Source organism: Zalophus californianus, chromosome 14 (assembly GCF_009762305.2).
Source record: "Zalophus californianus isolate mZalCal1 chromosome 14, mZalCal1.pri.v2, whole genome shotgun sequence".
In the NCBI taxonomy this organism is placed as follows: domain Eukaryota; kingdom Metazoa; phylum Chordata; class Mammalia; order Carnivora; family Otariidae; genus Zalophus; species Zalophus californianus.
In genome coordinates this window covers 30,425,590-30,441,073 of record NC_045608.1, presented here as the reverse complement: position 1 = coordinate 30,441,073, position 15,484 = coordinate 30,425,590, and the positions used below count along the sequence as shown (strand labels likewise).

Below are 15,484 nucleotides of genomic sequence, written 5' to 3'. Positions count from 1 at the left end.
TCTCCAGTGGCTGTCTTCCCCAGTTCTGGGCATGGCTGAGGACGAGTTGCCTTTTAATTGGCAAAATGATCATGTCAGATCAAAGGGAAGCTGCTGAAGTGGCTGGCGTTCATACTGGGATGGCAGCCGCTGATGGCTTTTATGTGCAAGGAAGAGAGCTGCTCTAAAGGGAGCCCGGCTCTGATGTCCTGGCTGGACTCCTGCTCTCGTCCCTGGAGCCTTGTCCTCACCCCACCCTTTGGAGTCGCCTTCAGGGTGTTAGCTACAGTTTTCATCACAACCTCAAAGGGTGGTGAGTCACTGACTTGGTGTAGAATGGAAATGAACAGAATTCGGAGTAAGAGCAATTCTAAAGGTTGCAATTTTTATGTTCCAGTGAGATTGAAAATCTGTGTTAACTGAACGATAGACCTACTTTCACATGGAATCTCTTCCTGTAATAACATCATTGTCTGAGTTCTGGGCTAGCTCTTGGCTAGAGTCAACAGGAGATCTTTGGCAACAGGGGAGGCTGATAAAAATGTTCTCAGATGGCAATCCGAATTACGAAGAAGACTTCTAAAGTCATTGTGTAGCAGTCTACAGTCATACCTGTATTTGCAAGATGTACTTTTGCTCGAAAGGTTCAAATAATCGACTGTATTAGAAATATTCACTGCATGTGATAGTGTAATATCTTGCACTTTTAAATTATCAGAGAAATGTTTGGTATGTTTGAAAACAGTACTTGCAGTGATGAGAGGCGTCTGTGTGCGTGCGTGCGTGTGTGTGTGTGTTGTTTTTGGTGTGGGTACACAAGGCCCACAACATTAACAGCAGAAGAGCGTCTGTCTTACTTATTTTGAAACCAGCGCACCCCTTCCACCTGTCACATGTCGTGGTGGGGTTTGAGAAGAACCAGGACAGTTTTATCAGGATTGGGAAGTGTTCCAGGGGAATAGCCCGTGCACGCTCATTCGCTTTCTACAGTAACCCGTGCAATGACCGCATGCTTGACACAAGCCAGCTGTTCTCACTCAGATCTAGCTCTGACACCACACAGCTTGAGATGAATAAGCCTCACTTCAGATGTAGCATGCAGCTCGGTTGCTTGTTCGTTCTCACAGTTTGCTTCCCTGGGAGTTTGAAGCAGAGGCAACGGAACCTCACTCAGACTGGTGCGGTAGAGACCGCCCACTCGTGAGCACTGCCTAGCATTGTCCAGCCGCTTTCCTGGGCTCATGGTAATAGGTAGCAGGTTGTCTTGCCAGGAGAACTAATGCAGACCCTGAGTCCTAACTGTCCTTCTGACCTTTGATTTAAGTAACGTGCAGACCAGTGCATGCTCTCGTCAAACTTTAATTCTTGTGCTTTTCAAGATGTGCATGGAGAGAGATGCAACTGTGGCAAAGACCACAGTTTTATACTGATTTCCTTCACTTTCATGTCACGTGCCAGAGTATTTTGTATCTCTGTTGTTGGGTTGTAGACAGGGCTGACTTTTTGCCTTCTCTTTCTGGTGCCTTAGTTTCCTCCTTCACCCTCGTCTCCCATTTGGACCATTTCCTCTTGCTTTCACCTCTTGACTTTGACCCCTCTCCTTTCCCCTCTCCCTCCTGTCCTGGCAAGCCATTGTACTTGGGAAGTTGGCTGATTACATTGTGTGTTAAGTTCTTGTGGTTGTAATTATTTTCCTTTTCCCAAAAATTCCAGTTATTTGAATTTCCCAGTTGTTTGGATTCTGGCTAAGTGGGAGTTATTTCATCTGAGGATCTGAAAACGTGGTGCCAATTGGTCTTTACATGCATATCTGAGTTTTCTGTTAAGACACCAAGGGGGGGGGTGTATTTTAATAAGTCAGCAGATGCGAAATGGTATGCTTTCAAAACTGCTCTTCTGTCTAGGACTTAGCAGCTGGGGCAAACGGCATACATTGCATCCTCTCCCTAGCTTGATTTTCCCTGTAATGTAACCATGCTACACCAAAGTTACTTCATGCTTTTCCCTTTTAAGTGTCCCTTCGTCTACCTGTGTCACTGATTTTAGGTTGTACTGCTTTCTTAAAGCCTGAAGCAGTGCACAAAGTAAAACCCTAAAATTTTTAGAAACTGTACGGCATTATATTGTAAATGTGTAAAACTTCTAAACAAAGTTGGTGGTTTGGAAGGATTTCCATGAGAACTCCTTCAGCAAAAAGGTAGTAAATTCCTTAAAATAACTGAACTTTGGCTTATAACAAGGTCATTGTTTGGCAGTGTCCACATTTTAAAAACTTTCCAAAGCTAAGAGGAGGAAATGATTCTGAGGCAATGTAGCAATTTAAAAAATAAAGATAATAAATTAACATTTGCATTATTTGCCAACCACTGCTTTCCTTTCTTCCAAATTTTTACCTCACATTCTGGACCGTTTGTGAAGAACTAGATTAACTTTACTTTTTTTTTTTTTTTGATTGAAATTGATTTTGCAGAAGTGGAAATTTGGCAGCAAGTATGGAAACTAGCAAATCAGTTTACAGTGTTCTGTGCTTCTTAGTTTAATGAAACCCACAAGAATGAGGAAAGACTGCATGGCTTCAAATAAGGAAAGGCTGTACTAGTGTAGGCTTTGCCTTTTCTGGAATTTTATTTTTACTCTTATTAATTCAATAACATGTAGAACATGTAGAATAGCATGTCCAAACTTTAGTTGGCTAATAGTGACCTCCAAATGGGTAGAATTTCAACTCCCAATAGTTACTTTTTGATGATTTGATGGAGAAGATGCTGGGAAATATTTTCTAAGAATGGTATAAAATGAAGAGGAATATGGTAATTTAAAAACAACAACAACAGGGGTGCCTGACTGGCTCAGTCTGTAGAGCATGAGACTGTTGGTTTCGGGGTTGTTGAGTTCAAGCCCCATGTTGGGTGTAGAGATTACTTAAAAATAAAATCTCAAAAAAAAAAAAACCAAAAATAAAAACAACAACAACTGTGAACTAATGGAATATAAGCGATTGGCTGATGATAGTTTTTACACTCAGACATTGTGTTCTGAACTTGACTTCTAATGAAGTAGTAGAAGCATGTATCTAATTTCAATTAAAGTGACCAGTTGACACGGAGTATTTGGAGCATCTGTGTTCCTTTCAAATAAAATAGGGTAGGTGGGGGGTGCTTAGGTGGCTCAGTTGGTTAAGCGCCTGACTCTTGATTTTGGCTCAGGTCATGATCTCAGAGTTGTGAGATTGAGCCCTGCATTGGGCTCCATGCTGGATGTGGAACCTGCTTAAGATTCTCTCTCTCTCTTTCTCTCCCCTCCTCTGCACCCCCCCCCCCCGAGTCCTACTCTCTGTCTCAAAAAAAGGGGTGGAGGTGGACTTTTTTTTTTCTTGAATGATGGTTTTCATTGTCAATGTATGTTTTTTTACAGCCAACTGGAACTCTAGCAGGTCTGTTAGACATAGCTAACTTTTAGTGTATTCAAGTTGGTAGTATATGAGTTGTGGTGTCTAAATTGGATGGGGGCCCCCAAATGTGGGGCAACGGTAGGGTGGAAGTCAGTGGTGCAGGCTGCACAAGAATTCACCAGGGGCAGAACAAACACCGCAAGAGAGGAGTGGTCAGGACAGCAGAGGAGAGATTATCTGCAGTGATGTAGTGGGTGGGGTAAAGGGGGAGGAAGAGGAGGTATGGCAATGTATGGAATTCTCCCTTTTTTGGTAACTGTGCCTAGTTGTAAGTGGCCCATTGGTCAGTAAGAGCCTATGGATATTTTGATGGGTCTTTTCTGCGTTCCATTGCTCAAGCCTTTTTGCTTGAAAGTGACCTCCACTTGAGTTACTTCCAAATAGATGTTCTCTTTTCTTCTGTGGACATTCTGTAGATTTCTGAAGGAGCCTGGACCTGCTTTCCAAGTCAGTTTCCTCCGTGTGGTTCTTCTACTCCCTCACTTAGGTGCTGTTCTCCAGTCTTCCCAGATGGCCCTTTCCATCACCACTACCGATGGGTTGCCATCAGCTGAAGCCCACATTAATGTGCTTGTGGATATCACCTCTACACCTGCCTTCACAGCAGGTGCTGTCTGCTGAGGGCTTTGCTGTGTATTTGAACATAATTATTAGGGGTTGCTAGGGAGGGCTACCTTGATCTGTAAACTACCCAGTGCTGTCTAGGGCTTTGTTACTGGACCACCGCATTGGCATCCCCTGGGAGCTTGTTAGAAATGAAGAATCTTGGGGCTCACTGCAGACCTGCTGAGTCTGAATCTGCCCTACTCTCAAATGCAAAGTAGTGCTTATACTGGTCCTATTTTAATGACCATTTACCAGTTTATCAAAGCACTGGAAGCCAAAGCCAAAGATCGTTTAGCAGTAGAATGTGTTTTCATTAAGTTATTTCAGAATACTGGAGACTTTATTTAACAAGTTCATGCACAGATAGTGCGGATGGCTTGAGTTCTGTTTGGCTCCAGCAGAGAACAGTTAGTTTCTTTCTGCCTTCTGGTTAGTTCATGAGTCTTGCAGGGCTGTGCTCTGAAAGATCATCCTTCGGGACACTCTGAAATTTTAGGAGTAGACTAGAGTTTGCTCTTCTCTGCGGGTTGAGAGGGTAGGTGGACAAAGTAGGGGACAGGCGATGTTGTGATGAATTTGAGGTTATTTATTAATTAATAGTTAATTGGTTAAGTGCCTTGACTAGTGTTTTAGAATTGCAGGTCACGAAATCATTTTAGTAGGTCACAACCAGCCCTCAAAAAGTGATGTGTAGGGCCCCTGGGTGGCTCAGTCGTTAAGCGTCTGCCTTCGGCTCAGGTCATGATCCCAGGGTCCTGGGATCGAAGTCCCACATCGGGCTCCCTGCTCGGCAGGAAGCCTGCTTCTCCCTCTCCCACTCCCCCTGCTTGTGTTCCTGCTCTCGCTATCTCTCTCTCGGTCAAATAAATAAATAAAATCTTAAAAAAAAAAAAGTGATGTGTAATAGAAGATAGAATATAGTTCACAACTATAAGGCTAAGTATTGTTTTTAGAAACTTTATTTTTTTATTTTTGTTTTTAGGAACTTTAAAAAAGTTGTATGTGTGGTATACATATGTATATAGAGATTTTTATTTTTATTTTTTATTTTTTATTTTTTTTTAAAGATTTTATTTATTTGACAGAGAGAGACACAGCGAGAGAGGGAACACAAGCAGGGGGAGCGGGAGAGGGAGAAGCAGGCTGCCCACCAAGCAGAGAGCCTGATGCGGGGCTCGATCCCAGGACCCTGGGACCATGACCTGAGCCAAAGGCAGACGCTTAATGACTGAGCCACCCGGCGCCCCTGTATATAGAGATTTTTAATGTCACAACTCAGTATATGTATATATGTGTATACATATATATGCATTTTCTTTTTTTTTTTTTTAAGATTTTATTTATTTATTTGACAGACAGTGAGAGCAGGAACACAAGCAGGGGGAGCGGGAGAGGGAGAAGCAGGTCTCCCGCCGAGCAGGGAGCCCGATGTGGGACTCGATCCCAGGACCCTGGGACCACGACCTGAGCTGAAGGCAGACGCTCAACAACTGAGCCACCCAGGCGCCCATTTTCACGTATATATGTATGTATGTATATACATGTATATATTGCATATGTTAAGAGTGTTTGAAAGTCCATAATGATCAGTATCACGGGTGAGTTACAGAGGAAGTATTAAGGAGATATAATCTGTGTAGTTTAGTAGAGGAGAAAGACCAAGCATTGATGTTTATTACTGTCTTAGTTTACCAAAATGACAAATACATATCTAGATATCAATGAACAGTAAACATTCTGCCATTTAGAAATATTAGGAAATATAGGTTAAGATTTTAAACCATTGTAGTTATTACAGAGCTATTATAGTACCATCGATAGATTTAAATATTTAGAATCTAATGAGGTATAATCAGGACTAAAATGATTTTTGGATTTCATTTGATTTTCACTGCTGATTTACACAACTTTAGGATCTTCTGTATTTTTGGTGTTCTCCTGGTAGACATTCAGGATCTATATGTAAGTAGGGGGTGGAGAGGTGTCCTTCGAGCCCACTGAGTGCTCATGTCCAGGTTCCCATGTGAGGGTTGGAATGTACTCCTGGTTACTTAGTCTACTAAAGAAGACCTTAGCTACCATTGAAGGTTGAGGAGTCTAGTTTTTTTTTTTTTTTTTTTTTTTTTTTGCATCTTTTCAGCCTTCTTCCTGTTCTTATGACTTTAGTATTTGGCACAGGGCTTGACATGTTTAGCATCTGGTAAGTCCTTGTTGAATGAATGCATGACTCTTTCAGTAGCTCCTCATTCTTCTTGAGTAAATGCCATGTCCTTACAGTTGCCCACAAGCTCTTGGGACCCCCCATTGCCTCTTTGACCTCATCTCCTGATACTTTTGCCCTCATTCACTCTGTCCAGCTAGGCTGCTTCTTTGTTCTTGGACCCCTCCCTGAAACGCTCTTTCTCAAACATCCCTGTGTCCAACCCCCCTTCCTCCTTCAGGCCTTGTCTCTGATACTGCCTTCTCAGGGAGCATTCTCTGGCACTGCTTCCCTCTGGCTGTATTGGCTGTCCTCCGCTCTGCTCTGCACTTGCCTTACCATTTCTGAGCAAACTACTTAATTCACCTGTTGAGTAGGTTTATTATTCAACTCTACACCCTTGTTCTGCTCACTGATGTGCCCAACTGCCTGGAATCGTGTCTGGCACTTGGTGGGTGTTCATACAGCCTGCCAGTGGATTTCATGGTCGAATGAGTTTGAGATACTTGGGTTTCTTCTTTCTACCTCACATGACATGGTGACTTCTTTGGTCTGTTCCTGGCATTTAGCATCACCCCCTCACAGTGCTAGGGATTCAGTACATTGAAACAGCTTTCTACAGAGAGTTGGCTCCATATTTAATGTTAAATATTAATAGAGGTCAATAAAATATTGATATCAATTTTTATCTTTGCCATCTGAAAACCAGTCTTGACATTTAGTTACAAAAGCACAGACTTATTTATGTTTGCCCTATTCTCCATACTAAATTTTAGAATTTCAGAGAAATAACAACTTAGGTCCTTTTTATTTTCTGATAGCATGTGGTGGAAAATTTGGGACATAATGGGTCTCCAAAAACATTGCTGCCTCACCAGCCTGGGACTGAGTCTGCTGTGACTCCTGAGAAGCCCCAGCTGTGGCCGCCTGCTGCGCCAGTCTTTGGGGGTCAGGACTCTCATGTGCCAGCTGGGTTCCACAGTATCCACATTTGTTTCTGCCTGTGGAGAAGGGGAACACACAGGACACACTTCCTGTGTTCACGGGAAGTGACCAAAAGGGTCTGAAAGAAGTGTGCTTATTGGTGAATGACTTGTTGCTATTTCCAAACAGACTCATAAAGTCTGGGTTTGAAGATAATATTACAACAAAAATACACCCTTAGTTTTCAAAGGAATTCCCAAGATTAAAACATATTCATTTTTTGATACCTCAGCTTTGCTTTATTTCTTATTATAACCCTTTGTTTTGATTGCTCTGTGGATCTGCTTGTAAGATGGAATAGGGTTCAAATCTTAGCTTTGCCTCTTAAGAGTTGTATGACCCTAGACAAATCACCTAAATTTTCTAGACTCTGATTGTCTCATCTGTTAACTGAGAATTACTAATAACATCCATACAAGGTTGCTGTGAGCATTAAATGAGATACATAAAGGGTCTTGCAAGAGAGGCACTGAGCAAAGATTAAATGAATGTTAGCTTTATTGTTATTGTTACTATTATTACCTAGCAATGAATGACCAAGATGCCTGAGTATTTTTATCTGTTTGATTTCTTCTTGTTGTAATTAATTAAGTATCCAAACAGGAGGTCAAAAAGAGCAGAGAACAGAACACTTGGGCCAGAGCTCAGAATCCTGGGTATGCAGGACTGTTTCTTGAAGTAGGCCTTATCTTGCTGTCAGGAATGTTGAAACCCCAAGGCCCAGTGCTGTGTGGTAAGATATGTGGGTCATTTGGACATGTATCTTTATAATGCCAGTGGCAATTGTTCTTTCTTATAAGGTAGGCTCTGTGATAAGGAGATGCCAATGGTATGGTGGGGGAGGCAAGAAGCCCAGGTCTTTGCCCCAGGGACTTGACCCACCTGTGTGACTTGGTTAATACTATTCACCACCACGTTCCTTGATTTCTTCCTCACTTACAACAAAGGGACAGGGCTTGAGCTCATTAAGTGTGAGAGCTTATAAGATGTGAAAGGTGGGAGTTTGCCTCAAGTCTTCCTCTGAGGCTGTTATTCTGGTGAATGCCAGATATGGAGATACAGGTATGGTTGAGGGCTACAGGGAAGGAAGTAGATTGTATAAAACACCCAGAAATATGAGACCTCTCCTTAGAAAATATGAGACTTGTTCTTAAGAGTTGGTATTCTCATGGGGAGTCCTGAGTGAACATGAAAGAGGGTATGTGCAGATAGCCCAGGAACACTGGAAACTGAGTGAGGAGGACTGTAGAGAGTGAGGTAAACCAGGAGGACTCTTGGGAAGAGGTACTTCTGTTGTGAGTCATAGGTATTAGCAGCCGGTTTTCTCTGATTAGAAGCCATGCTGCTCTTTATATCACTTGACTATATTAATATTTATGATCGGTTACTAAGGCCCCTACTGTCTTTCTAAGTCTCTGCAGTGACCTGAAGGTAGATAACCATATCGTCATTTGTTAGCTGTTGTGTCTCAGAGATGACATGATTTCCCTGGGGTCAGACAAGCAGTAAGTGGTGGATCTGGATTTGAACTCAGGGCAGGCTGTGCGTTTGGCTCTTACCTTACTCCGCCAGTCCACGTGCTCATGGAGTTCCTGCCATAGTGACTGGGTGTTTGATTCCCTTTTTGGCTTGTAACAGAAACGGTAACATCTCCATTTGGATGTGTGCTAATATGCTTTAAAGAGTATGGTTTGGCCCTGAGAACTCCTTCCAGGATGCCTGAGAAATGAGACAGTACTTCATTGCTTAAGAAGCAAAAAAGGATCTTGATGTCCCAATCACTGTCAAGTTTTTTATTACTTTAAAGTATTTTGTGATCCTTTGTGGAGGGGTCGGTCTCTGTCTTCCTCCCCTTGAGTTTGGAAATAACAAGGAAACTTCGCTGTTGGACTTGATGTCACTTAAAAGAAATCCTCTTTGGGTGCCTGGGTGGCTCAGATGGTTAAGCGTCTGCCTTCGGCTCAGGTCATGATCCCAGGATCCTGGGATCGAGTCCCGCATCGGGCTCCCTGCTCGGGGAGCCTGCTTCTCCCTCTGCTTCTCTCTCTCTCCCTCTCTCATGAATAAATAAATAAAATCTTAAAAATAAATAAATAAATAAATAAAATCTTAAAAAAAAAAAGAAATCCTCTTTGTTGTTGTTTCCTTAAGGTGCACATTCTAGCTTTGTTAAGAACTTTATTCGCTCTTTGTGTGCTTTGAAACATTTAATTCTGCCTTTATGGGTCCCGAAGCATCCCATTTTTAGATTTTACAAGCGCCCTCAGCGCTTGTGCGTGCGCGCCTGCCTACGTGCGTGCACGCTCATGTGCATCTGCGTGCTTGTGAGTGCGTGCGCGTGCGCGTGCGCGTGCGCAGAGGCCGCGTCGCCTTATCCGGCAGGAGCCCGGGCTGCCCTGTTGGCTGTGGTGTTTCCTCGCAGCGCAGGGCTGCCCGAGGGTGGCCTTGTCCCAGTTTCCTCATACATAGTTCTGGCCCTTATAAAGCTTAGCAAAGGGAGCTTCAGAACTTTGGAGTCGGAAGAGCTCAAGCCAAAACAGCAGGGAAGATAGAACAAAACCTGTCTGTTTAGCCATAGGCAGATGGACCGTTTTTGCTTTGACTGAAAGATTTTCTTGGTTGAAGGGCGAGGCAGGGCGGGGAGAGCCTGCGAAGGTTTGTTGGCTGTCCCGCTGTCCTGTGAGCGTAGCCCTCGAAGCTGTTGCTGTCCTATGCTGGGCGGGAGGAGGCGTGGGTGGGAGCCCGCCAGTACTGCCTTACTCCAGTGGGTGCACCCCCGAGGGGCTTTGGGGACCAGGTCTTTGAGGAAGCTGGCCGTTTCAGCTGTGCCCCAGGAAAGGCCCTTCGTCCGGCCCTTTGTGCTCCAGAAGAGATGACTTTCGGGTGTCGCCGCGCCTTATTTCTTCCTGGCAAGCAGAATGGGACTGTTTCTTTGTTTTGCATCTGCTTTCAAGAGGTACTTCGTTTCTATTTTGGGAACAGAAATCCCTGTTAGAAGTAAGCCAGACAGCCGACAGAAGGCAGCTGGCTTCGGGATCCCTCTCCCGAGTCCTGGTCCCCGCTGGTTTTGTGTCTGCTGGGAGTTACCCAAAGCTGCCCTCTTCCTGTGCATTCCTCGATTTTGAAAGGCACCGATGAAATGGTTGGTGATGCTTTGTTAAGATACAACTTGTCAAACTCTTGGTCTTGGCTCTGCGGCTGGAACCTGCACTCATCATCTTTGCATCTCACCCTGGGCTCTGCAGGGAGGTTGCTCCCTGCTGGCCTGACCCTTTCCCAGACCAGACTCAAATTAGTGAGAGAGCAGATCCTTGTGCTGGGCACTTGGGCTGCAAAGACACACCTCTGGTCCAGTACTTCTTGGCATAAGTGTCCTGTGAAATAATTCCCCATGAGAGAAAGACACCAAAACCAAATTGTATGGTACTTATGGGTTGAATAAATGGACACACACATTTTATGTCGTGGAAATGTACTTGACAAAAAAATTTATGCATCTGGGGTGGAAGTGTAAGTCCATCCTTAACGAATGCCTCAACATTTCTGAAAAATGATGTAAGTATAGATTTGGGAAAGAGACCTCTGTTTTCTATTTTCCTTGATCTCTTTGTGTAACACTGAAGTATATTACCTACTACTTTGTGTTTTTTTTCCAGCCCAACTTATAATTTCACAAAAGGGCTCTCTTGTCTCCAGGCATCATTGTGTTTTAAATGGCTCCAGTTCCCAGCTGGAAGCCAGCCCTGTTTCAGAGAAAGGAAGCGTGCAGCCAGATTTCTCTTAACCTTTGTCTGGAATAAATGTCTTCCTTTACCTTAAAGATAAAGTGAGAATACTGTGAAGGTTAAGAATAAATGTGTCTCAGGCGCCTGGGTGGCTCAGTCGTTAAGCGTCTGCCTTCAGTTCAGGTCATGATCCCAGGGTCCTGAGATCGAGCCCCGCATCAGGCTCCCTGCTCAGCGGGAAGCCTTCTTCTCCCTCTTCCACTCCCCCTGCTTGTGTTCCTGCTATCGCTATCCCTCTCTCTCTCTCTGTCAAATAAATAATAATAAAAAAGAATAAATGTGTCTCACTTCCCTTATGGTTTTTCAGTCTAATTACCACTCATGTATCCCCTTCTTGGGGCAAGGGAGGTGACCTCCTTGCTTCATGTTACTTTCCAGGAATACCTGCAACTCTGCCTCTGAGTCTTGCCCTGCCTCTCACCAGCTCATGGTTCCCAAACTGTGGCCACTGAACCTACAGTGCTGTGTAAACTGCTGGAAACGTGTTGGGAACATGGCATTTAGAAGATGGTTTGGGCTGGCGCAGCCACTCTGGAGAACAGTATGGAGGTTCCTCAGAAAGTTAAAAATAGAGCTACCCTACGACCCAGCAATTGCACTACTAGGTATTTACTCATAGGATACAAAAATATAGATTTGAAGGGCTATGTGCACCCTGATGTTTATAGCAGCATTATCAACAATAGCCAAACTATGGAGAGAGCCCAAATGCCCATCGAATGATGAATGGATAAAGAAGATGTGAGATACACACACACACACACGTGCACACACATACCTGCACACAATGGAATATTACTCAGCCATCAAAAAGAATGAAATCTTGCCGTTTGCAACAACATGGATGGAGGAGCTAGAGTGTATTATGCTAAGTGAAATAAGTCAGTCAGAGAAAGACAAATATATGATCTCACTCATGTGGAATTTAAGAAACAAAATAGGTGAATATTGGGGGGGGGAGGGAGAGAGGGAAATAAACCATAAGGGACACTTAACCATAGAGAACAAACTGAGGGTTGATGGAGGGAGGTAGGTGGGGGGGATGGGATAGATGGATGAAGGGTATTAAGGAGGGCACTTTTTGTGATGAGCACTGGGTGTTGTATGTAAGTGATGAATCACTGAATTCTGCTCCAGAAACCAGTGTTGTTAACTATGTTGTTAACCACTGTATGTTAACTAAAATTTAAATTAAAAAGAAGAAGAAGAAGTAAAAAAAGTTGGTTTGGGGCTAGTGAGATCATCATCCCCACAGGACCATAGTTTATCACTTTGAAAAACCATGTATGGATTCCTCAAATGCTTCATATTACAAGCAGCAGGGTATGGTTGTCTATGTATAAAGAACTCTGCCACCATCTTCTCTAAGGTCCTAGGCATAATAATTCTCTTTAGGGTCATCCTCCGGGTGAACTGAAGGCTTAATTTCCTTTGTGGGGGCATGATATTAACTCTCAGTCTTCTTTCTTTGAAGCACTGGACTTTGTGTTGAGCTGTGTTTTGTGAGATTATGGAAAAGGCATGTACTTATTAGAATTGTGGGTGGAGGGACCTGGGTGGGGTCTATAAACTGGGCCTGTTTCTTTCTTTGCATGGGGTGAAGTTCCCTGTTGTGGGGCATTGGTTATTTTCACACATAGAGTTGGGCTCCAAGAGAGTTAAAATTATGCTGAGAAGAAGAGGCGAATTTATTGAAATTCTCTGCCTCCTATGTCATGGAACTGGTGTTTTTAGTTTTTTTTGGCTTGAGTGTGAAAACTATGTTGCCTGAGAGGCTCAGCACCAGGGGATAAACCTTGGAGATAATGTTAAGGTTTACTGAGTGATTTATGAGGGAGTGGGACTATATAATATAATCCTGCATATAGACTTCCGGAGAGTAAGATAGGTTTCTATAGTGAATGAAATTTTTATTCTGTAGTGTCTTAAGTAATTTAACGGATTTGAATGTTTTAAAATATCTCTTTTATTAAACCAGTCCTTTGAAAATCTAAAATAGAGCTTTAGTCACCATCTTCTTTGTAATAAAAAACAATTTGTCTCTTAAGGATAGCAGAAACTGAACATATTTACATATTCAACTTTTATTTTAAACAGGGCTTAAGTAAAATCTTAAGAGAATTCAAAATCATCTGTTTAAAAATAAAAAATCAATCTTAAAGCACTTTTGATATAGGTTGTCATGAAGTTGGATTAGCATTTTGTTTCAGAATTAGAGCTGGGTTATTTGACCTATAACAGGTTTTTCCATTTTGGTTGGGAATGAATTATTGATATGAATGGGAAATTAAGAACAAGTAACAAATTCTTCCTTTGGAAAATTTCTTAGGGATCTTTTTGTTTTTAACCTTTAGCTGTTAGATAGCTAAATGCCAGAAAAGTGGCAAGGATATTTGGCAAAAGTAGTGACTACTGAGGAACATTTCTAAGCACTGACTCAGGTTCACAGGTAAAATGAAATAACCAATACTGGAAAAATTGTGGATTCATCATTTGGGGGTAGAGCATGAGGCTAAGTGTCTTCCACCAAGTTGAAATCAATTTAGAGGTTCTTTGCTCTGTTTTGAAGGTTTGCATAAATTCCGTTGCTTTGGCCTTATTGCAGTCAACTAGAGATTGACAAATCATAACTCTTTTAATCTGGTTTATTTAAAAAAAATGTAAGGGCCTCCCATGTGCCACATACTCTGCAGAGTCTAAGGGGATGTCAGGGTGATGGTGATGTGGTTCTTGCCCAGAAGGAGCTCATAGTCAAGTAGGAGAAACGAATTTTCACTTATGGATGGATGAGGCAGGTAGGAAGAGCTGTTCTATTGTACCAATTATGTATGCATATAATATATATGTATTTTATACATCCCTATACTTAATTACTAAATTGAATTTATTTTCTGTTGCTGCTTAACAAATTGCCATAAACTTAGTAGCTTAAACCAACACCCATAAAATATTTCACAGTTTCTATGGGTCAGGAGTCTGGGCATGGCTTAATTGGCTCTTTGCTCAGGATATCAGAAGTCAGCAGTCAAGGTGTGGTCCCAGCTGTGTTTGCATCTGGAGGTAGGATTGGGAAGAATCCACTTCTAAGATCATTCAAGTTGTTGGTAGAGTTCATTTCCTTGAAGCTATAGGACTGATGTTCCTGTTTCCTTGCTGGGTGTCAGCTGGGGGCCTCTCAGCTCCTCGAGGCCCCTGCAGTTCCTTGCCATGTGGCCTCCTCACCGTCCTTGTCACCATATAGCAGTTCACTTCTTCAGAGGTAAAAAGGGAGTCTGTCACTCTCTAGTCTGCTGAGATGGAGTCTTGTATAGCATTGCCTGATCAAGGGAATGACATCTCATTACTTCTGCCAAATTCTGTTGGTTAGAAGCATGTCACAGGTTCTGCCTGCACTCAAGGGTCATTTTGCCCAACCCAGTACATTTCTGGTTATTCCACTGACTTTTTTTCTCAATAAGTCTGAACATTTGAATCCTCGGAAGACTGATGAGAGCAATCCCAGTTGAGGAATAAAAACTACTGTTTATAAAACCAGAAGTGGCTTGTTTTCTTCTCTTAGTAGACAGTAAACAGGAGAAAGTAATGTCTGTGGCTTCATAGTATTGATACTAAGGAGTTACATAAAAACAGCAAGGTGTTTGGCTCAGGTGTTCAGGGTGGACCTCCATAGGAATCTCATAGGATCCTCTGGCTAGACACAGTAATTTTTTATCTGGATGTCTTAGCATTGGCTGATCACTCAGGAGTGACATATGGTAGGAACACACTTTAAGGGACAAGTCTCCTGGAGAGTACACTACAGCACACAAGCTAGACAGATGGTGCCTTATTCAACCTTGGACAGGAGTGTCATCCTACACATTGGCAGGCTGGGTGCTGAGAGGTGCTTGTGGTATCTGAGGCAGAGTTGACTGAGTTTACCTGAAACTGTTTTGTAAGGCACAAGGCAGCCACCCGATGTGACCTGGAATGGTGTGATGCACACAGTATACTCGTCAAGGTGGGATGAGGATGATCATGACAGGTTGTGTGAACTGGGACTAGACCTGGACAAAGTCTGGAGCACCACACTGGAGGGTGTTCTACCAACAGGGCGAGGGGCGGGTGTAAAGACGACCTTTCAGACAGAACCAGGGGTGTTCCCCCAAGGGTCTTCACTAAGCAAGGGTCCTTGCTGCTCCCACAAAATTAAACATATTTCATGGGAGGAAAAAGGTGCCCCTGATCCTGCCCCTCTTTACAGTTAAGGATTGCGTGGATCCATGTGCTCACAAGTTAATTCTGACTGTTATGATTAAAAAAAAAAAACCCAAATCCAATAAGGACATTGTTCATTTGTTCGTGGGCCCTCATTGAAGAAAAGTTTTGTGTGTTTAGAGGAATAAGTTGTGTCTCTTTTGTTTGGAAGGTAAGAACAGGGTGCCCCTTGTGGTTGCTCGAGAACTGATAGGGGGATTTTGTCCCTAGCTCAGTCATGTC

At 43.0% G+C, this 15,484-nt stretch overlaps 1 protein-coding gene across 1 annotated transcript in view; it reads left to right on the top strand.

The window, feature by feature from the left end:
- LDLRAD4 (low density lipoprotein receptor class A domain containing 4) overlaps positions 1 to 15,484 on the top strand; it is a 447,499-nt gene that overhangs the window by 39,907 nt on the left and 392,108 nt on the right.